Source organism: Lacerta agilis, chromosome 1 (assembly GCF_009819535.1).
Source record: "Lacerta agilis isolate rLacAgi1 chromosome 1, rLacAgi1.pri, whole genome shotgun sequence".
Lineage (NCBI taxonomy): Eukaryota > Metazoa > Chordata > Lepidosauria > Squamata > Lacertidae > Lacerta > Lacerta agilis.
The window spans coordinates 75,388,048-75,408,644 of NC_046312.1; positions in this window are offsets into that span (position 1 = coordinate 75,388,048).

Consider the following 20,597-nt stretch of genomic DNA (forward strand, 5'->3'; position numbering starts at 1 on the left):
AATCCAAAAGCAACACGGTAGGCTAATAATATACTTACAATACTTTTATATCACTACTGAATTATGTCTTAATTTACAATCAGATAATGCACAATATACACATAGTGACACCAACTAATATAAGTTAAGAAAGCGTTCCAAAGTGAGGGATTTTTAGGCTAGTATAACATCACAGAGAATCACTCAAGCTTGAGGCAACATGCCTTCCAGTCTTTTGCAGGGAGTGAGCTGAAGGTTGTTGGTGCTCCAAACACAGCAACAGGTCAGTCCTTCCAGGATAACCAACTGTTTCAATGTTCTTCCTCAGAAAGTAAAACATCCAAAAGGGTACACAGGATACATATGGTTCAGGTAACTGATCTCTAATATCAGAGACTTCATTTTGTACAGTGAGAATTTCAGCTTTCGATCTGTGTACCCTTCTGGACATTTTACTTGCTGAGGAAGAACATTGAAACAGTTGGTTACCTTGGAAGGGCTGTCCTGTTGCTGTGTTTGCAACACAGGGGATCTTTTTTGTTATCCCTTATTTCACAGCAGGGAGGAGGATGTCATCTCCTGGGGTGCTATTTGCCAGTTCCCTGCCAAATAAACTTTTCTCAGAAGCAAATCTGCCAAATAAACTTAAGCAGAGGAAGAGGTGAGTTGGTTGCATCAGCATTCATGGGTAATGGTGAAACTACCACTTCAGTTTTGAAAAATTCCCAAGTCACTTTATTATGACCAACCAAAATGTCACTGTAATGTCCCTCTAGTGGTCAATCTTGGTGTGACACTGAGAGATGCATAACTGGATCTCTTGCATTTCTCTCCTAAAATATGGTTACCAGACGTCCCTATTTCCCAGGGACAGTCCCTGGATTTAATTTTTTTTCCTCTTTTCAAAAAAAGAAAAGTGTCCCCAGATTCTGGTAACCTTATCCTAAAAGTAAAAGCAATTGGAAGTGTGTGTGTGGAATCAGATTAGGACAGCAGTATGCAGAGTTCGGGGGGGGGGAAAGGTTGAATCCTTCCTGCCCATGCCATTCTCCTGCTTTTATTTTTATTTCCCATAAAATACCTTTATGCGATTGAACACTAAAAACATCAGCAACAAAAGCAATTACAACTCATATGTAAACAATATTGTAGCAATTAAAAAAGCAATTAGAACACTTTTAAATATAAACACGGTTTTGACTCCAGTACCGGTACTGATATAGGCTGGGATAAAGCTCTCCACTTCAAAGACATGTTGGGAAAGGCAAAAGGTACTGCTGTGCCCCAATGCCCGATTCCTTCACTGTACAGAATGAACCTCCTGGTGAGATGGTACCTGCTGGAGGCCCTCTTCTGCAGAGCATGCTGATTGGTTGTGGGTGTGCAGGTATCTGAATTGCCCCCATTGAAGCTGTTTGCTGTATTGGGGAGGGGGCAGGAAAAAAAAGAGGTGCAGTTATCTGTATCTACCCATCCCCACACTGCAAGTAGCATCTCTGGGGAAGCAATTGAGATACCAAAAAGAAAGTCCTAGCGGAAAGCCCTGGCCCAGTAGGTCTACTGCAGCCCCATCAGACCCCAGCAGCTTTTGTGGGGGGGGGGGATACTGGAGATGCAACCATGGACCTCCTGACTTCAGCTGGGCCCTGAGACTCAAGCAGAACTAAAAGGAAGGAAAAACAAAACACCCAAGGTGAGAATACTGCATTCATTTCTAGCAGGCTATTGGGTTGCTACGGACAGGATGCAACTGCTGGAATGTTAAAAAAGAGAGGCCTGGGTAAATCATCATCACAGTTTACACCCCCATCATAATTATGGGCATTTTAACAAAGGCCTCTAAATACACAATGCGGGAAAGGCACAGGGGAAGAACATATGCAGCGCCATTACGAAGTTCAGACTCAAGAGATCGTGCCTTTGCTCCTGGGTGGCAAGAGAACGTATGGCATCTCCTCTCCTGCCTCTGTTCTCAAACAGTCTGGCCACAGTATCAAAGATCGACTGACTTTGCCTCCCACATGCAACATGGTGCAACTACAGCCCAAGAACCTTGTAGGTAAAAGGAACTGCTCTCCACAGGAGGTGCTGCAGTTGCATATTTCCTCCCTGTCCCAAAGTTCTTTAAAACTGCAAGCAGGGTCTGTAGGTCTGGACCTGATAATCATACAAGACAGCAAAAGAGCGCCTTGGAGATGCTGAGTCAGTGATCCATTCAGAAGGTGGCAGAGAGCTAGTAGGAACTTTTTGAGCACAATCAGCTTAAGAGTCCTCATGGCACTTCACCACCCTGCTTCAAGATGCCATAGCGGTGCACCGAGACACTGGCAGCATGTACTCAGCTCTGCGTTACAGTCACACCGGGAGTGTGCCTTAGATATATGCCCTGGAAGATATACATAGAGGAAGCTTCCAGGTATTTAAAATGGGTACAATGTATAATTTTGGCTTCAGATGCTTCATTCTAGGACACCTGCCAGTGGCATGGTGTCACGAGGCTTGTTCATTTTTAAAGCAATGTTAGTGGCAAAGAGGCTTGTCATAGGCAATTGGAAAGCTTCACATCCCTCATGCTCTCAAGTCTGGCACAGTTATTTGACTCTGGGCTCATCCACTCCACACTTCCACCTGTCCCACCACTTCCTCCTGGGGAAACTCGCTCCTTACCACTGAATCGGAACAAATGTCAACCTGGTTTTCCATGGATTGGCATTTGCTCCAATTCTATGCTAAAGAGTGGGTTTTCCTGGGGAAAGTGATGGGAAAAGAGAAAACCTCTCAGACTTCTGTGCCTAGAAAGCACATGACAAGTGGAAAATCTCTAGGACCTATGCTTTCTAGGCATGGGACAAGCAGAGTGTGGATGAGCCCTTATTAATAGGAAGGGGAGGAATAGTCTATAGCAAATCTAATAAACTGCAAACTTGCTCAGATACTGGAAAATCAGGGAAGGGGTTGTGAGGGAGAGGAAATGCAGGTTGCTGTTTTCCTTTTAGGCAACCTTTAGCCTTTAGCTAAAGATTTAACCTTTAGCGCTGTGGGTTAAACCACAGAGTCTAGGGCTTGCCGATCAGAAGGTCAGCGGTTTGAATCCCCATGATGGGGTGAGCTTCCATTGCTTGGTCCCTGCTCCTGCCAACCTAGCAGTTCGAAAGCACGAAGTGCAAGTAGATAAATAGGTACCGCTCCGGTGGGAAGGTAAACAGGGTTTCCATGCGCTGCTCTGGTTCGCCAGAAGAGGCTTAGTCATGCTGGCCACATGACCCGGAAGCTGTATGCCGGCTCCCTCGGCCAGTAAAGCGAGATGAGCGCCGCAACCCCTGAGTCGTCCGTGACTGGACATAACGTGGTCAGGGGTCCCTTTACCCTTTACCTAGCCTCCAGCCAGTCAGATATGGTTCATTACACACACTTCATATCTCTCTGTTCTGTTTCTAATATTTGGAAGGAAAACACTGGGTTAAGGCAAGGTACTGACTAATGGCGAAGTTATATAGAAGGGAATAACAACAAATGCTGTTGTAATGGGGTTTGCTAATCTGTCTGAAGCTATTTGTATAATGAAAATTCCAACACACAGTTAATAAAAAAGAGCAGAGGGTTTGCATTATGTTTGGGCATTTTCAAATTTACACAACTGTGATAAGGATGGTACAGATGCCTCAATAGTGTTTTGTCCCTACCTAATGCTGGCAATTAGAGAGTCATCAGAGTCCTGCTGCTCATTAATGTTTTGCAGTCAATTCTACAGACATTTATTATCATCTTCACTTATTATACACTGCTTTCATTTGTCTCAAGTGCATTTTTAATAAATAAATGTTGAGCTGTGTAGTGGAGTATTGAAGCCATTGCACATCCATCCTAATCCACAATAATCCCAAATTACCCCCTATCCATCTGAGAAAGGATGGAAAGATGGATCTAAGGAGGAAGAACCGGGTTCCCAACCACAGTCACTGCAAGTGCTGTTCTTGCTACTGGATTCCATACCACATTACAGGACTCTATGAAAGTGCTTCTCTTGTCTTAGTACTATTAAGAACATGAGAGCATGCAGCTCATGGACTGGTAACAGCTCTCCAGGGTTTCAAACAGGGAACAGTCTTACCTGGAGATGCAAGAGATTGAACCAAGGACCTTTTGGATACAAATCATATAATCATAGAGTTGGAAGGGACCCTGAGGATCATCTAGTCCAACCCCCTGCAATGCAGGAATATGCAGCTGTCCCATAGGGGGATTGAACCTGCAACCTTAGTGTTATCAGCACCAAGCTCTAACCAATTGAACTATCCAGGCTGACACTGAGCCACAGCCTTTCCCTGCACTAACACTTCCTCCACCCACAAACACAAGATGGATGTGAGTATTTCATGCATCCGATGCTGCAGATGTGATTGGTGTAATTCACATGCCTGTCTGGGAAGACCGTGGGAATGGAAGACAGCCTTATCTCTCTTCCATTGTGGGCACTGTTGGACTGTACTTTTGCTTTTACTTCTGTTCTGTTCTCTCCCGGAGCTAATGAGAGAGGATGCCATAATTCTTTGTCTGTACATAGTGTGTAAATAAATACGTAGATTAGCTCTATGATGTCTCACGCTTCTTGCTGTGTAATACTAGAAGACTAGTGTGCATATACCATCTGGTATATGTCGCTGAGCTTGCTGGAGAAGAAGTGAAATGCCTTTTCCAGAGCTGCGCAGGAGCACCTCAGGGCATTTTCCAATCAGCAGAGAAGAAGGGCTGGAAAGACCTGCAACCAAACCCTAAATTCCTACTTGTGGAGAGTCAAAAGCAGGGTTTGAAATTAGCAGGGCTCCAGGCACATTTTGCGCCTAAAGGTTCTCCATTTGCGAGCACCTCAAAAAGTCTGGGTATTTTTTTTTTTGCGCCTGGCTGACACTCAAGGATTACTGAAATGTATGTGCTTTGAAGCTTCAAAGTATATGTTAAGGATAGACAATATGTTAATGAGTTTAACAATAAAGAGTACAGTAGTGTGTTTTGAAAACTGAAGTACGGTACCAATATTTTTATTGCAAGCACCAAATTAAACATGTATTAACAATTTCTGCTAAAAATGTGACATTGTCAATGTGTCACTTACGTGAATTGCATATTAGTTCATGCTTATCAAAATAATAAATAAAAAGTTTTGCCACACACCCACCCCAGTGGCGACTAGGCATTCTGTTTGGGTGCCCACAACCCAGGTCCCAGAAGCCATGTGGCTCCTAGCTTTACTATCCCAGTTACTAACCTACTGGTCAAAAGTTTCTTGCTGCTTCCAATAAGAGAGGATGGCTGTGTGCTCCTGAGTGTGTGCTTTCTTGCACCATTATGACTGGCACATCACATTTCCTGGATTCTCAAAGCAAAGTATGCACTCACTGAACTAGCAGGTTGGGGGGGGGGCTTTCATAAATTTTATCTGGAAAGCTGAAGGAAATAATGAAACAATAATTGAAGACCTGACAAGCATTTTGCGTGAGCTGCTGAACTGATTTTAATGGCACATTTTGGCATACTGTATTACTAATCCATTCCTGCAAGTCAGAATTAGCTTCCAAGAAGTACTAAAAAGTAGCCCCAAATGAATGGCCTGGTAGCAATTCATTTATCATACATTAACTCAAGCTGTTCTTCTGCATATTTCCTTGATGCTGCACTATTCCAGGGTGACTTTAGACCTTAATCATATTCATATTTAGGATTGCATACACAGATCTCACTGCCTAATTCTCAGGGTACTGGATGAAATTCTCTCCCGATAATTGATTTTAAGTTACAATTAACTTACACACTCACAGCGCTCCGGTAGTCCTCTTTAGAGGAACTGTTCATTGTGTAATGTCATCACTCAGGAAGATAATTAACGGCATTTGCCCCTTACCTAAGACAGAAAACATAGGAATTGGTTCAGTGCTGATATCTATGGGTTGATAAAACTAACTATTCAAGTCAGAATCCATAATTACGGTGATAATAGGATAATAGTGAGTGCAGGCTTGGAGATTTTTAATCAGAGCTTAAGGATAAGAGTTCAGAGTTAGTTTCTTATCAAAATATTGTGTCTGCAATGACCTCCTAAAAATCTGACAAACATTAATTTCTATATACTACAGTCAGTATAAATCTCAAAATACTTCTTAATAAGCAAATAAGAAGATAGGGTCTGCTAATTTTATTAGTTTTCATGATCAATAGAGAACATCTTAGTTTTCAGGTATAAATTCCAGTTCCAAATCTATGCTTCGGTACGTATACAGGGGTTTGGGGTTTGTTTTGCACATAATGCAAAATGTGGTAAAATGTGGACTGGACGAGGTAACTGAGGTGGATTTGTAGCTGGTTGACTGATCAAACCCAGAGAATGCTCACTAATGATTCCTCATCAACCTGGAAAAATGTGACAAGTGGGGTGCCACAGGGTTCTGTCCTGGGCCTGTTGTTGTTCAACATCTATATAAATTACTTGAAGGAAGGAATTGATGGGATGCTAATCAAATTTGCAGATGACGCAAACCTGGGAGGGGTAGCCAATGCTGCAGAAGACAGAATCAGGAATCAATATGACCTTAAAAGATTGCAGAACTGGGCCCAAGCTAACAAAATGACTTTCAATAGGGACAGATATTAAGGTTCTACAATTGGCAGGAAGAACCAGCTGCACAAATATAAGACAGGGACACCTGGTTTGCCAGTAGTACCGGGGGTCTTGGTGGACCACAAGCTTAACGTGAATCAACAGTGTGATGCAGCAGCAAAAAAAGCTAATGCTATTGAAGGCTGCATCAACAGAAGTATAGTGTCCTGATCAAGGGAAGTCAAAGTACCACTCTATTCTGCCTTGGTCAGACCACACCTGGAGTACTGTGTCCAGTTCTGGGCACTACAATTGTAGAAGGAAACCAAGCCTTATGAGGAATGGTTGAGGGAGTTGGGTATGTCTGGCCTGAATAAGAGTAGACTGAGAGGAAATATGACAGCCATCTTCAAATGTCTAAAGGACTGTCATATGGAAGATGGAGCAAGATGGTTTATTCCTGCTTCGGGGGCTAGACTGCAAACCAATGGCTTCAAGTTACAAGAAAAGAAATTCTGACTAAACATCTGGAAGAACTCCCTTGGAAGGTGTTGGACTCTTCTTCCTTGGAGGTTTTTAAGCAGAGGTTGGATAGCCATATGTCATGGATGCTTTAGTTAAGAAGCCTGCATTGCAGGGGATTGGATGAGATTACTCTTGGGGCCCCTTCCAATTCTACAATTCTATGATTCTATGATCAAACTGAAAAATGAACAGCAGCCTTCAGAAACCTCTGTTGCAATTATGCAGAAAGCACAGGAAAGATGGTGGTTTGTATATTTCTAATTTCATCACTGCTTGGATCCAGGAACCAGAAACAGCCACACTGCAAATCAAATGTAGAAGAAGAAGAAGAGTTTGGATTTGATATCCCGCTTTTCACTACCCGAAGGAGTCTCAAAGCGGCTCACATTCTCCTTTCCCTTCCTCCCCCACAACAAACACTCTGTGAGGTGAGTGGGGCTGAGAGACTTCAAAGAAGTGTGACTAGCCCAAGGTCACCCAGTAGCTGCATGTGGAGGAGTGGAGACACGAACCCGGTTCCCCAGATTACGAGTCTACCGCTCTTAACCACTACACCACACTGGCTCCCAATCTGTGGTGTTTGAACAAAGATCCAACAAAGGCAGAAGTTTATTCCCAGTGTCAGTACACTAAATTCCTCTTTCAGTCGCAGATATACATCCCTATAACAGGTTCAATTATTACAGATACAAAACCAAGTAACAGATACCGACCCAAGTTCACATTGATATCAACTGGTCTTAAATGCAAACTAAACTGGACAACATTGCTCCAGATTGCATTCATTCAGAAAATGGTGCTAAGTAGATGCTGAAAAGAAAAAGGCTGAACATTTAAAAGGCCTGAGACAGATATACAGAACACAGCAGTTAGTTTTGAAAATCTTGGTCTGAGATTTTGGACACTAATTCTTTCCAACTGGCTTTTCACCATCATCACACACACCCCCAAGGGAAAAAAACACCTAAAGCAAAGTAAAGTTAGATCCCTTCTACCAAATATCACATATCCCCATTTTCCATGTTGTCTTTGAGGCTTTCAGGCAAGAAACTGTTTTATGCTTATTGCACTAAATGTATTACATGTTAACCAAAGCCACAGCCCTCTTAGATGCTTGACTAACTGGATTAACAGAGGCCAAACCCGCTTCAGCCTGGTCACATGGTTAATTGTTACCGATTATACTGAGTTGCTGGAGATTAGCATGCCAAGGTACACAGTGTAAAGCTTTAGAGATCTTAAATGTGCCAGGCCTCCTTTAAATAGTGCTCCAGAGCAAGAGATCCACCAGAAGCTCTTCTTTATCTTCTATTTTGTACAGCCAGAGTTTTCAGTGTTTCCATGACAAGCACCAATGGTACAGAGGCTAAGATTAGAAGGCTATAGCAAGTATTTCTCTGGGGAAAGGCACTCAATGAGACTCTTATACAACAAGCCTTCATGGAAGGGCCATAGCTCAATGGTACAGCACATGTTCTTCATGCAGAAAGGTCGCAGGTTCAGTTGTCAGCATCTCCAGGTAGGACTGGGTGGGGGGGGGACTTCTTTCTGAATCCCTGGAGAGCCATTGCTGAGTTAAATATGTTTCCTTCCTATTAGTAAGAAGTTCTACCATGCTGATGTTTTCCTCCATTCAAGCCCAAATCCTAGAATATGATATCTCTGATACCACATCATGCAAATCCAAATCATAGTTCTCCTGATGCAGTTTGTGGATGTCACTATTATTGGCTGGAAGATTTCATCTTTGTCACCTTTCCCAAAAGTAGCCAGTCCTCTCTGGATTTCACTGCAACTTCCACTCACCCACACCGGCCATAGGGAGGGCTGGCCCATCCATGAGGTGAGCTGAGCTGACTGCCTTGGCAGCAGATCCCAATGAATACCTTTATTCCCCACTTGTTCTTGATATAGATCTCACCCGTTCTTCCCTGATGAGGAGGGGGGCACCATTTTGCAGTTTGCCACAAGTACCAAAATGTCTTTGGCCAGCCCTGGTCACAGGCAGCTTCAGGGTTTTGTGTTCTCCCTCTAGCAGAGGGGTAAGGGAGCTCCAATTAGTTTCTCAGGACCCCAAACACCTATCTACCTCCTAACATCCAAAGCACATGCTCCTCTGGGCAATGCCTAAAGCTGACCCTCTTGCTGTCATGTGCCCACCCTTGGGATTACACAGTGAACTATATATCCAAGAGATATAATGTGCCCCAGATTGTATTTCCAAATTCCCTACATGCTGCAGTGATCCTAAAGCAGCAAAGTTTTCTCCTTAGACAACAAACACTTAAAGAAACCTTACTTTCCTAAACATTCCTTCCCAGGAGCAGGCTAGTCTGCACAGACAGAGAGAACATGAAGAATCTGTGAAAGAATTCATTAAGACTGATATTTCAGGTCATAATAAAAATTAGTTGCCACTAAAGAGAGCAACTAACTTATAGCTGTTGTCTTGCAAATAAAACACTAGCCTGCAACAACTGCATGCACCTATAAATTTTGATGTCTAGTGACTGAATCTTGTTAATTTCAGGTGGTTGATTAGTATATACCACCTCTTTTTTATCTCAACTGGCACAAGAGTCCTTCTCCCTTCTGTCACCAGACCAAGTGTGTATATAGAATCCTGAAAAAGCTGCCCTGTGCATCCCCCCCCAACTGAGGGAAGTTTGAGGAAAGCAGATGAATAAAGGTGGCACTGATGGATTCTCAGATGTGTGCTGAGAGGGAGAGACACAAGGAAAGCAAGCAGAAGCTTTGAAAAATGTGGCTCTTTGAAATTTCAGAAAGTGCATCACATTGAAAAATATCTTCAGAAAAATGACTATTCTGAAAGCCATCACAACCATTTACCAAAGACGTTCTGCAAACAATACAGACAATAAACTGATGAGAACACTAGGACTGTTAACTCATTTCATACTTCTTCAGAAGCAGAATGGAGAATCATTTGTAGATGGTGGCCATAAATCCCCTTCAATGCCTCTTTCTTTCAGGAATGTGTTATTCCTATTAATCTTCTTTTAATCTTCTATGAACTTTTAATCATTTGAGTTCAATCTGAAAGCTGTGGCTCAAAAGACTGTAATCCAAAAGTGAAGAAATTTAGAGTCCCAGGCAAGGAGTAAGTTATACCAGTATGCTGTTGTTGCTGAAGGAAGTACTAAAGGAAGTGGCAGAAAATTTGTATTTGCAATTTTGTAGTCCATATACAAATATCTACACATGTCCACATGTTGTTATAATTAATGATATCATTCATTTTCACTTGGGTTCCTGTAACTTTGTCTTTATATATATAACTTTGTTATTTATATGAACAGTAATGGAACAAGTCACCAAAAGTACCTAATCTCCAGGAAATAAGTTCATTTTTTAAAAAATTCTGTACACAGCAAAACCCATACATGCTACTAGGTGAGAAAGTGAATGGATTGGCTAAAGGAGAACCATGCCAATTCTTTATTTAGGTTTTTCAGAGATAAAACTTGTCCAACATGATGAATGAGCACTACGTGCACTTAAAAGGTTCCCTCTTATAACAAGTAATAAGAATAGTTGATGACAGCTTTGTTTAGAGCCTGCAATGAGATAGAGGAATATGCAGCTATTGGTTTAGAAACACATTGTCCCAGGTATCTGTTTTTAGTAGATAGCGGCCATGACAGATATTCAGAAGAAACTTGGAAAAAGGTCATTTTTGAAGGCCTATCTTCAACCATGCTGAATGAAGCAATCTGTTAGAAACATTTCCTTTTCTCTTCATTCAGTGACTTTTTAAACATATGCTTATGCAACAAAACTTGCTGCGAATGCAGTTAGCAGATCTACTTCAAAGCATGGTCACTTATGGGTTAGGAAATGTGCTGATCGAGTGAGATTTCTTGCAGATAAAGACTTGCAGAATGCTTTAACATGGCTGCAATTGTACATCACACTTATCTAAAAGTGAAAAACAGCAGCTGTGGAGCCAGGCATACACTTGGAATTAAGGAACAAGACACCTTAGAGAACAAGCTCAACCGAGGGATTTGTTTTCAGTACCACAACTGAGCTCACAGTTTTTGTCACTCACAAAACTCCTCATTTCCTCCCTAGGTTTTCTTCAATTCAATGGCCTAATTTGTGCTGGAAGAACCTTTCTCATTCACTGTCATTGATAAACAATTGGGACTCAGAAACTCTTACCTAGGTAAGCCCAGGTGAGCCTTGGACTCATACCCTCCTCCTTCTCTGCACTGGTACAGCTTTTGCATATCAGATTGTCATGTTATCTGAATTGACAAACTATGGCTAATGTTCATTATAATTTGTTTCAAACAAACCTTACTGAAGTCATTGAGTCAGCAGCTGACAAGGCTTACTGTCACCTCTCAGTTAAGAACCCTCAGTTGACCCTTTATAAAGGTTTGGAGGAAGATTTGCACATGGGGGGGTAGTATTAGTGAGGACTTCTCAAGGCAGATCAACAGATTGCCTGTAGCCATTTCAAGCATTCAACAGACTTTTGAAGCCAGTCCAGAAGAGCAGGACGGCAGATAAATAGATTCACTGGAAGGCACAAGTTCAACCTTTTTGTTTAAACCAGCTCTCAGGGTCCCATACATTTTTGTAGAAGAGGTGTGGTTTATGATGTCTTGGAGATGCTGATTCTGCCCTCAATTCAGAAGTTGGCAAAGAGATACTAAAAACCTTTAGAGCATAATCAATTTATGAGTCCCCATTGCATTTTGCCACCCTTCTTTTAAGATGCCAGAGCAATGCACGGAGACACCAGCAGCATGTACTCAGATGTGCATTACATTCACACCTGGAATGTGTTTTAGACATACATTCTAGAAGGGTACAGTTGTCCTTCTCTTTGGGGATGAAGTTTGCAGGTATTTTAAAATGTCACATTGGGTATAATGTATAATTTTCGCTTCCGATGCTTCATACTAGGACACCTACCAGTGGTATGATGTCACAAAGCTTGTTCAGTTTTAGAGCAATATCAGTGGCAAAAAGGCTTGTTGTAGGCACTTGGAAAGCTTCACATCCCTCAAGGCACTCAAGTCTGGTACAGTTAACTGATGGGAAGGGGAGGAATAGTCTATAGCAAATCTGATAAGCTGCAAACCTGTTGAGATACTGGGAAATAACTGAGGACATGCATGGGGAACCTGTGGCCCTCCAGAGTTTACAAGGCTACAGCTCCTATAATTCCTGACATCTGTCTATGCTGACTGTGGTGGATGGCAGTTGTAGTTCAACAGCATCTGAAGGTCCCTCACCCCTGACTAATGAAGGGCACCAGAATATAAGAGACTGATAAATTCCTCATTTATCAACTTTGATGCAACTGTGCTCCCTTTGTAAGAGACAGATTGCATACAGAGGGCTGCAAACTGCACTCTTCAAAACTACTTTTTCCTGTACAGTATAAGCATTGGGAGAGGGCCACAACCCAAAAACTGGAAGTTAATTTTAAAAAGGACAATACCCCATATCAAATTTTGATTGCCCTTATGCAAACACACCCAATATACCGGTAATTTTGTGTACATCCTATTGTCCTATCATGATAAAGCAGATAGGTAAAACAGGTAAAGGACCCCTGGATGGTTAAATTCAGTCAAAGGTGACTATGAGGTACGGTGCTCATCTCGCTTCAGGCCAAGGGAGCCGGTGTTTGTCCACAGACAGCTTTCCGAGTCATGTGGTCAGACTAAACAGCTTCTGGCACAATGGAACACTGTGACAGAAGCCAGAGCACATGGAAATGATGTTTACCTTCCCATTGCAGTGGTACCTATTTATCTACTTGCACTGGTGTGCTTTTGAACTGCTAGGTTGGCAGAAGCTGGGACAGTCCAACGGAAGCGTACCCCGTCACGCGGATTCAGCTGCCGACCTTCTGATCAGCAAGCCCAAGCAGCACCTTGGTTTAAACCACAGCGCCACCCTCTCCCCGAATCTACAGGTGAGCCAGGAGGGTGCACTTCAGCAAGGGAAGCCAGTGAGAGCTGTTTCAGGACCCTGGACAGAGGACAAGGAGCAGATTACGTGCTCCACAGAGAATCTCAAAAACAGAAATGATTATTGAGCACTAAGACAACATGGAAAAAGTCACCACCATTCAAACAAACAAACACACACACACACGGCAAATTGCACTCATTATGTAAACATACACAAAGAGAAAATAAAATAAAATATCCATAAAACAGCTTCTAAACACATTAAATAAGAAGAGTTTGGATTTGATATCCCGCTTTATCACTACCCTAAGGAGTCTCAAAGCGGCTAACAATCTCCTTTTCCTTCCTCCCCTACAACAAAAACTCTGTGAGGTGAGTGAGGCTGAGAGACTTAAGAGAAGTGTGACTAGCCCAAGGTCACCCAGCAGCTACATGTGGAGGAGCAGAGAATCGAACCCGGTTCACCAGATTATGAGTCCACTGCTCTTAACCACTACACCACACTGGCTCACAATGAAAAAAATCTAACTTGGCAACCCAACACAAATAAGCAAAACAATTGTTGAGCCAGACTATACTTCTCCGGCTCTGACCTTTTGCTGTGGAGTACACAAAACCTTAGTGGGGCATCTACTCCAAAGTCCAACATTCTGTCATCTCTACCAGGGGTGTTGCCTATGTTAACACACCAGCTCTTGGACACAAGTTTATCAGTTCCTTGATGAAACTAAACTAGGATAGGGTCAGGTATGAACTGTGGGGGTCTAGACTCAGAAGCTTGAGAGAAATGATGGTGTTCAGGCCCAGTGTTTCCTCAGTAGGCATCAATAAACTCTTGGTCTCGGTGTGTGTCACTGCTGGACTCCATAAGATAAAGACACCTATGAAGTCATAGGAGATGCACTTCACAATTAGTAAGGATTTCCATTCAACAGAATATGACTGCCTTATTATATACAGCCCAATATAACAAATATATTGCATGCTGAGTAAATTAAATTAAAATAAGAAAAGAAAAGAAATAAGACTAAACATGACACTGTTTTCTATAGAATTGGGAAAAAGAAAGCCCACCATTAGGCTGATGAGGCTTTCCTTGTTGAATGACAAATCAACCTCCACTTGTTAAAGAGTGTTATTGTGTCCCCTCCCAGCAAGCAAAACACACCAACCGCCCCCCCAAAAAAACAAGAGAGGAATCACTTAGCCAACCACTGATGATTCACTCTTACTTCCTAATGATCTGTATTAAAATAAGTAGCTAAGTGGTTAACCCTGGCTTGACTGAATAGGCAGCAACAACCCAGCAAAAGCTATAATATTGAGTTGACTGCCTGCTGGCATCACCTTTCATCCAAAACTAATAGAATTCACACTGGAGTTGATAGAAAGGGCTACTAGGATCTTAATGGAGAGAGAAAATCATCCCACAGTGCTCTAACTACTCCAAATGGTTTATAGCAGAATTTGTATGCTCTTGACAGAAGGAAATAAAAGAGACTACAGGGATATCGGCAGAGCTGACAACCCTTCTGGTCTGATTGCAACTCCAGAGGCACTGTGTAATTCTTATAGAGTTCCTGCTCCTGGCATGATATATAAAGAAACACATACATCAAAACAAAGGTGATGTTTCTGTGTGAGGTCTATAATTTTAGATCTCACAGGTGAGAGGAAGGAAAAAAATCCCTTAAAGAGTTCAGAAGCTGGGGTCTGGTGTAGACTAACACCAGTAACCATGGAGTTGACTATGGGATCACTATCCCTTTGTTGTAGGGATGGTTAGACTCTCTTGCACAAATTTCTACTCCCCATGGACTTCAAAGCAGCACCCTGGCACCAGAACTAACTGTGGTTGTTAGCACAAACCGGAGTAACCTTTTACCAGGATTTAAAGCTGGTCAGTAAGGACTTCCGGCGAGGACGCCATTGCGGGCGGTCGTGGGTCGTTTCGGCAGCGAAACGACCCAGGCCAGCCCGGGGGTAGGAGCCCCGCTACCGCACAGCGGGGCTCCGCTAAACCGCGGGTCGAGCGTCCCACGGCTTGGGCTCTCCAGCGGGCCCACTATGGCGCTGAACCCTTCTCCCGTGCCCCTTGTAAAAGGGGCGCGGGAGTGAAGGGACAACAGCGCCGGGCTGTGGAGGCATGCCCCAACCGGGCTGGTGAAGCGGCGGCTGCCGCCGCACTGAGCACGTTGTTCTACCTGTTCTGGAGAAATAAAAGAAGGAAACTGGAGGCCGTGAGTACGAAGTTAATTGGACTCAAAATTTATGGCATTTGGCACTCCGGGAGGAACGTGAAAAAGGAAGCCCGTTCCTCCCTTTGTTGATTTAAGAAGATAACACTGTTTCGATTCCAGGACTTCCGGCGGCGACGCAATCGTCGGGTGGTCGAGGGCTGCTTCGGGTCCGAAGCGCCCGGTCCATCCCGGGGGTTAGGAGCCGCGCTACCGCAGCGCGCGGCTCCGGTTGGGGTGCGGGAAGAGCGTCCCGCACCCTGGGCTCCCCGGCTGCGCCCGCGGAGGCTCCGAACCCTTCCCTTGCCCCCCCTGTAAAGGGGGAGTGGGGGTGAAGGGACAACGGAGCCGGGCTTACGGGGACATGCCCCAACCGGGATGTAAATGCGGCGGCAAAGCCCGCGGTGAGCGTCTAAGTTCTACCTGTGAAGAATGGAGCTAAAGGAACCCGGTGGTCGTGAGTAAATAATCTTGGCAGAAATCGTGTTTTTGGAACGATCCGGGGGGAAGGAGAAAGGCAGCCTGCCTCCCTCCCTTCGAGCCTAAGAAATTAACCAATTTGAGGGATTGCTGCCACAGAACTGGTTACAAAGTATTTAAAATCGATACATGAGACTGGCAAACTTTTTTCTTGGGAAGCTAACTAGCGGAAAATATCTCCATATAAAGTTGCAGTGTTTGCGCTCCAGCTTAGGAAAATGGCGACGAACAAAGAGACAGGGGAAGAAATATGATACCCATTTCCTCCTCCTCTGCCAGTATGTTGGGTTTCGTCCTTGAACTGGTATTGAACTCTGGACTAACAGATGAACAAAGGCTCACTGCCCTGAATGTGGAATTACTTTATAGAAAAGTCAAAGTCTTGTGTGGGGGTCTGAAATGGAACCAACTGCCCACAGAGGAGGCTTACAAAACTTTTGACACTTTGGAAGAAAGTCTTGCCAAAGAGCTGAGAGGGTGGATGGAAAGATGGAAAGAAATGAGTGAGCTACTTCGGAGAAGAAATTCGCTCTTTGGGGGTGGCAGCCCCAAGGCGATGTCAAGATTTGTTATATCCAGTCCCCGAGGTGTGAGCTCGGGGGCCAGGGACAGAGAATTAAGGTATTTACAAGAAGAAAAGGAATGTTACAAAGAACCGGAGAAGCTGAGAGAGGAAGAGATGGATACCTCGGAGCTCGTGGCAAGGAGAGTTTTGGATTGTGCCCGGATCTGTGGACGTTTGGAGAGGGAAGCTGCAAGGAAGTTCAGTGCTGATGCCATCAGGAGAAGAATAATGGACAGAGGGGGTGTGGGGTGAAGCATTAAGTAAAATCTAAAGCAATCTGTTATGGTATTTTGAAATCGGAGGGTGAACACTGTCAACAATAGTTTGTTTTATTATTTGTTTGAACATGAAAGGAGATATTTCAAGTTTTTATGTTATAAGCAGCAGTTTAAAGGATAGAAGAGATAGATTTGATGAGGATGATTTGTGAGGATTTATGAGGATGTAGTATAAATAAAGTCAATTTAAGTGGTTAAAGTTTATAGATTAAGACGATTAAGATTAAGATGAAGATTAAGATGAATGTTTTACTTTATATATATAATTAAGATTAATTTTTTAAATGAAGAGGTTAAAAAGTAGATTGTGGATATAAACTCGAAGGTGAAAAGGCAGGGGAAGTCAACTGTCAAGATTGGAAAAAGAAATTTTTTTTTTGAGATGTCTAATTAAGAAGAAAAATCATGGCAATTTTTGTATTAGATGTGTAATTGTATTTGTTTTGTATGTGTATAAATGTAGGTGTGGTTAAGGTTGTATGTTGTTATAAGTAAAAATGTCAATAAATTCTTATAAAAAAAAAAAAATAAGAAGATAACACTGTTTCGAGCTGCTGCTGCAGTAGTGGATATAAAGTTTCTACGGAGCTTTTGACAAGTGAGACTGGCTGAATCCCCTTCAGGGGAGTTAAGTGACTGGAAATATCTCTTTCTGGAAACTGTTGGATTATAATCTTCCCACCCTGACCCGGGGGAAAATGGCGGCTAAAATTTATGGATGAAGATGGAAAAGTACTGAAACTTGATACCCTCTGCCTACTTCTACCATGCTTGGTTTCGTTTTCAAACTGGCGTTAGATCCGGGACTGACCCATGAACAAAGGATTATTCTTTTGAAGTTAGAATTGTTAAACCAAAAGCTAATTTTGCTGAACCAGGATGTCGAGGAAAAGTTATATGCTACAGGAAAGACTCTTGAGAATTTTGGTAAATTGGAAAAAAATCTTGCTAGGGAACTTGAGGAAGTTTTTGAGAAACAAAGTACAGTGACTGCGCAACTCCGAGAAGATGAAAAACCCTATTGGTGTGAGAGACCCAGGGTTGGAATACAATTTATATCCAATTTCTGGGGTGAGAGCTCAGGAATGATGGGTAAAAGATTTGTGAAACCACAACTACAAGATGACTGGAATTGTGAAATGGAGATGCTGGAAGATGATGATGTGAGTTCCTTGGAGTTCCCTGCAAGGATGTTTATGGACTGCGTCTGGACCTTTGGCTTTAAAGAAAAAGAGGACATTCTGGACAATGTTGTGGTAAAAAGATGGAGAAATGTCTGGGGGGCGATCCCGAGATGGCGAAGGAAAATGGTTAGAAGAGGGATAGGGTGAGAATATTTAAAATATAAGTAGGATGGCTCACCATGGTACCCTGAAGTCAGTGTGTTAAGAGTTTAAGATTTTGAACTAGCCAAGAGATATTTGAAATGTTTATTAGCAGCAGTTTAAGTAAAATAAGATGCAAGATTGGAGTTAAGAAGTAATAGGTTATATTATGAAGTAAAAAATGAATACTAAGAAGTTTGTTTAGATATTTTGGATGTTTTTTTTAAAATATTAGAAATGAGAAGTTATTAAAGTAAATTAGAATTGGAAACAAAGGAGAGAAAACGGGGGAAGTCACCCGGTTAGACTCAAACAAGAATTTTTTTTCTAGGTAAGGAAAATAAAATTGGTGTTTCAGTGGTGGTTTTTATTTGTCTTTTATTTGTCTGTTGTATTGTTGTATTGTCTTTATTATGTGAAAACCAATAAATTTTTATAAAAAATAAATAAATAAATAAAGCTGGTCAGTAAATCCTGATTGCAAGGAATCCTAGTTACGGTATTACTACTAGCCAAGATAAAATCTGGTGACAATGAGATCCTTAACTCTAGTTATGATCAGTGGGGCAAGGGAAAGAGAATTCCTGCTAGTGAGGAGCTGTGAAGGGATTGGGGTGGGGAGGGGGGGGGAGCTAAAAAACATGTTACTCTGCAGACCTTTCCCAGACTTGAATGTGGTAAAGTGACTGCACAGTGTTACATTAGCACTAGCTCCAGAAGGCACATAAAAGTAATTCAAGATCTTGACATTATACACAGATGTTCAAATCAATCTAATGATTTATGCATCTTGCAGCTACAGATCTCCATCTCCTGTTTGTTCACTCCTTCGCTGAATGATAAGCCTCTGGTGAAATGCTCTGATTATGCTCAAATTATAAGCATTTAACAACCGCTTCTACTTCCAAATATGGGATGTTTCCATTTTTATGTTCCCATCGCTAGATTAAAAAAAAAAACCACAACAACTACTGGGTTATAGCTTATTCTTCTCATATGCTATCAGTGCAGCATGATCCAATTGCTGTGGACTTGTGGGAATTACTCTAGCTTTTTTGCAGTCCACAAAGCAGAATCTGGTACACTTTGGGAGCAACTGAGAAAGGGAGGATTAAAAAAGCCTAATATCATCCTGAAGTGGTCAAAATATGTATCATTATATCTAACTATTCAACTTCAAATATTGTACAAGTGAGGAAGCTGATGCACCCAATAGTTGTGCAAGAGGAAGGCAAGCTAGCACAACCAATGTTTGTCTTCCCCTCTTCCCCCTACAAAGGGGGTGTCTAACCTGTGGCCTTCCAGATGTTGTTGTGCTCCAGCTCACATCAGACCAAGCCAACATGACCTACAGTCAGGGATGATGGAGACTGATTTGTAATCCAACAACATCTGGAGGCCACAGCCTCCCACCTCCAGCTGTGGTTGGTTGGCATCCGTCGAGAGACATGGGAGAGTGCCTCTGGGGGGTGAAGTCAAACCACTGCATTAGAAGCACCGAAGCGGCATCCCTTCCCCTCCCCATCTATACATGATCATTTATTGAAATTATTGTACTTTTCCCTTCCATAAGACATCTCTTGTATTTTCCATCTGAGGCACCAAATTTATTTCTACCATGGGATGATTGGCACCATCATAATAAACTAATTAGGCTCATTTTTAAACAAGAGGAAAAACCAGAATCTGATCACCAACCTTCGTTAGATTTTCAGTGAGCTAAACCTGTCACCAACAAATTATTCACCTTAAAATAATCATTAAAAGCTATGATACAATTGCTGGAAATATTTAACATATTATTGCCACGTGGTGAAAAGCCCAAGGAAGGGGAAGGATGAGTGCTTTCAAGCATCGCTTGACAGCAGAAGTCACAGTGGCATATGTCTAAAGGACAAAGCAAAGGTAAGAAACCCCACCCCCCCTTAATAAGGGTCTAATATAGAGACTTAAATTGCAGCTCATAATTCTTCTTGGCGCAATTAAACTAAATCTGTCAGAGATTGAGGAACATGGCCAAAAACCTATGTGTGTTGTCACTGCATGCCAAAGTTTATTTGCAACACATGCACCCCTCTTTTCCTTGGCTATTTTGCCTTTCCCTATCAGTTGGGCAAGGTGGGTTCTGCCTATCACAGGGAGGCACATTTCTGTTCACTGTGCTGCAGCTTATGGAGAACCTTCATTGTACAGACATATTGTGTCCTTAATGGGCACAACGAACACCGTTTTCAAGGAACACATGGGTCGTTACATCAATATTGGGCTACCCTGAATGAGGTGGGCAATCCTCATGCTTCAGTAGGACAGGGAGATATCTGTTGCTATCTAAACAGCTTCACATCACATGCACACAAATTTTGAAAATGTACCGGTATGTACCGGTACTTCCATACATGGCTTCGCTAGGGTCTTATGCCCTTGTTGGAATATGAACGCCTGCCAATTCAGCAGAAAACAGCTACTCTCTGAAGGCGAAAAAAGAAAAGCCACCACAGTTCCTCTTCCTTTACCATGTGTTGTATTTGCTATGACATTGTATATCTCCTAGTACAAGCCTGTGTAGCCTTTGACTCACCAAGCCGAATGCAACTACCAGCAACAAATTTAACCTTAAATTTTTTTTGAGCTGCTACCTGCCCAGAAATGTGAAAACAGG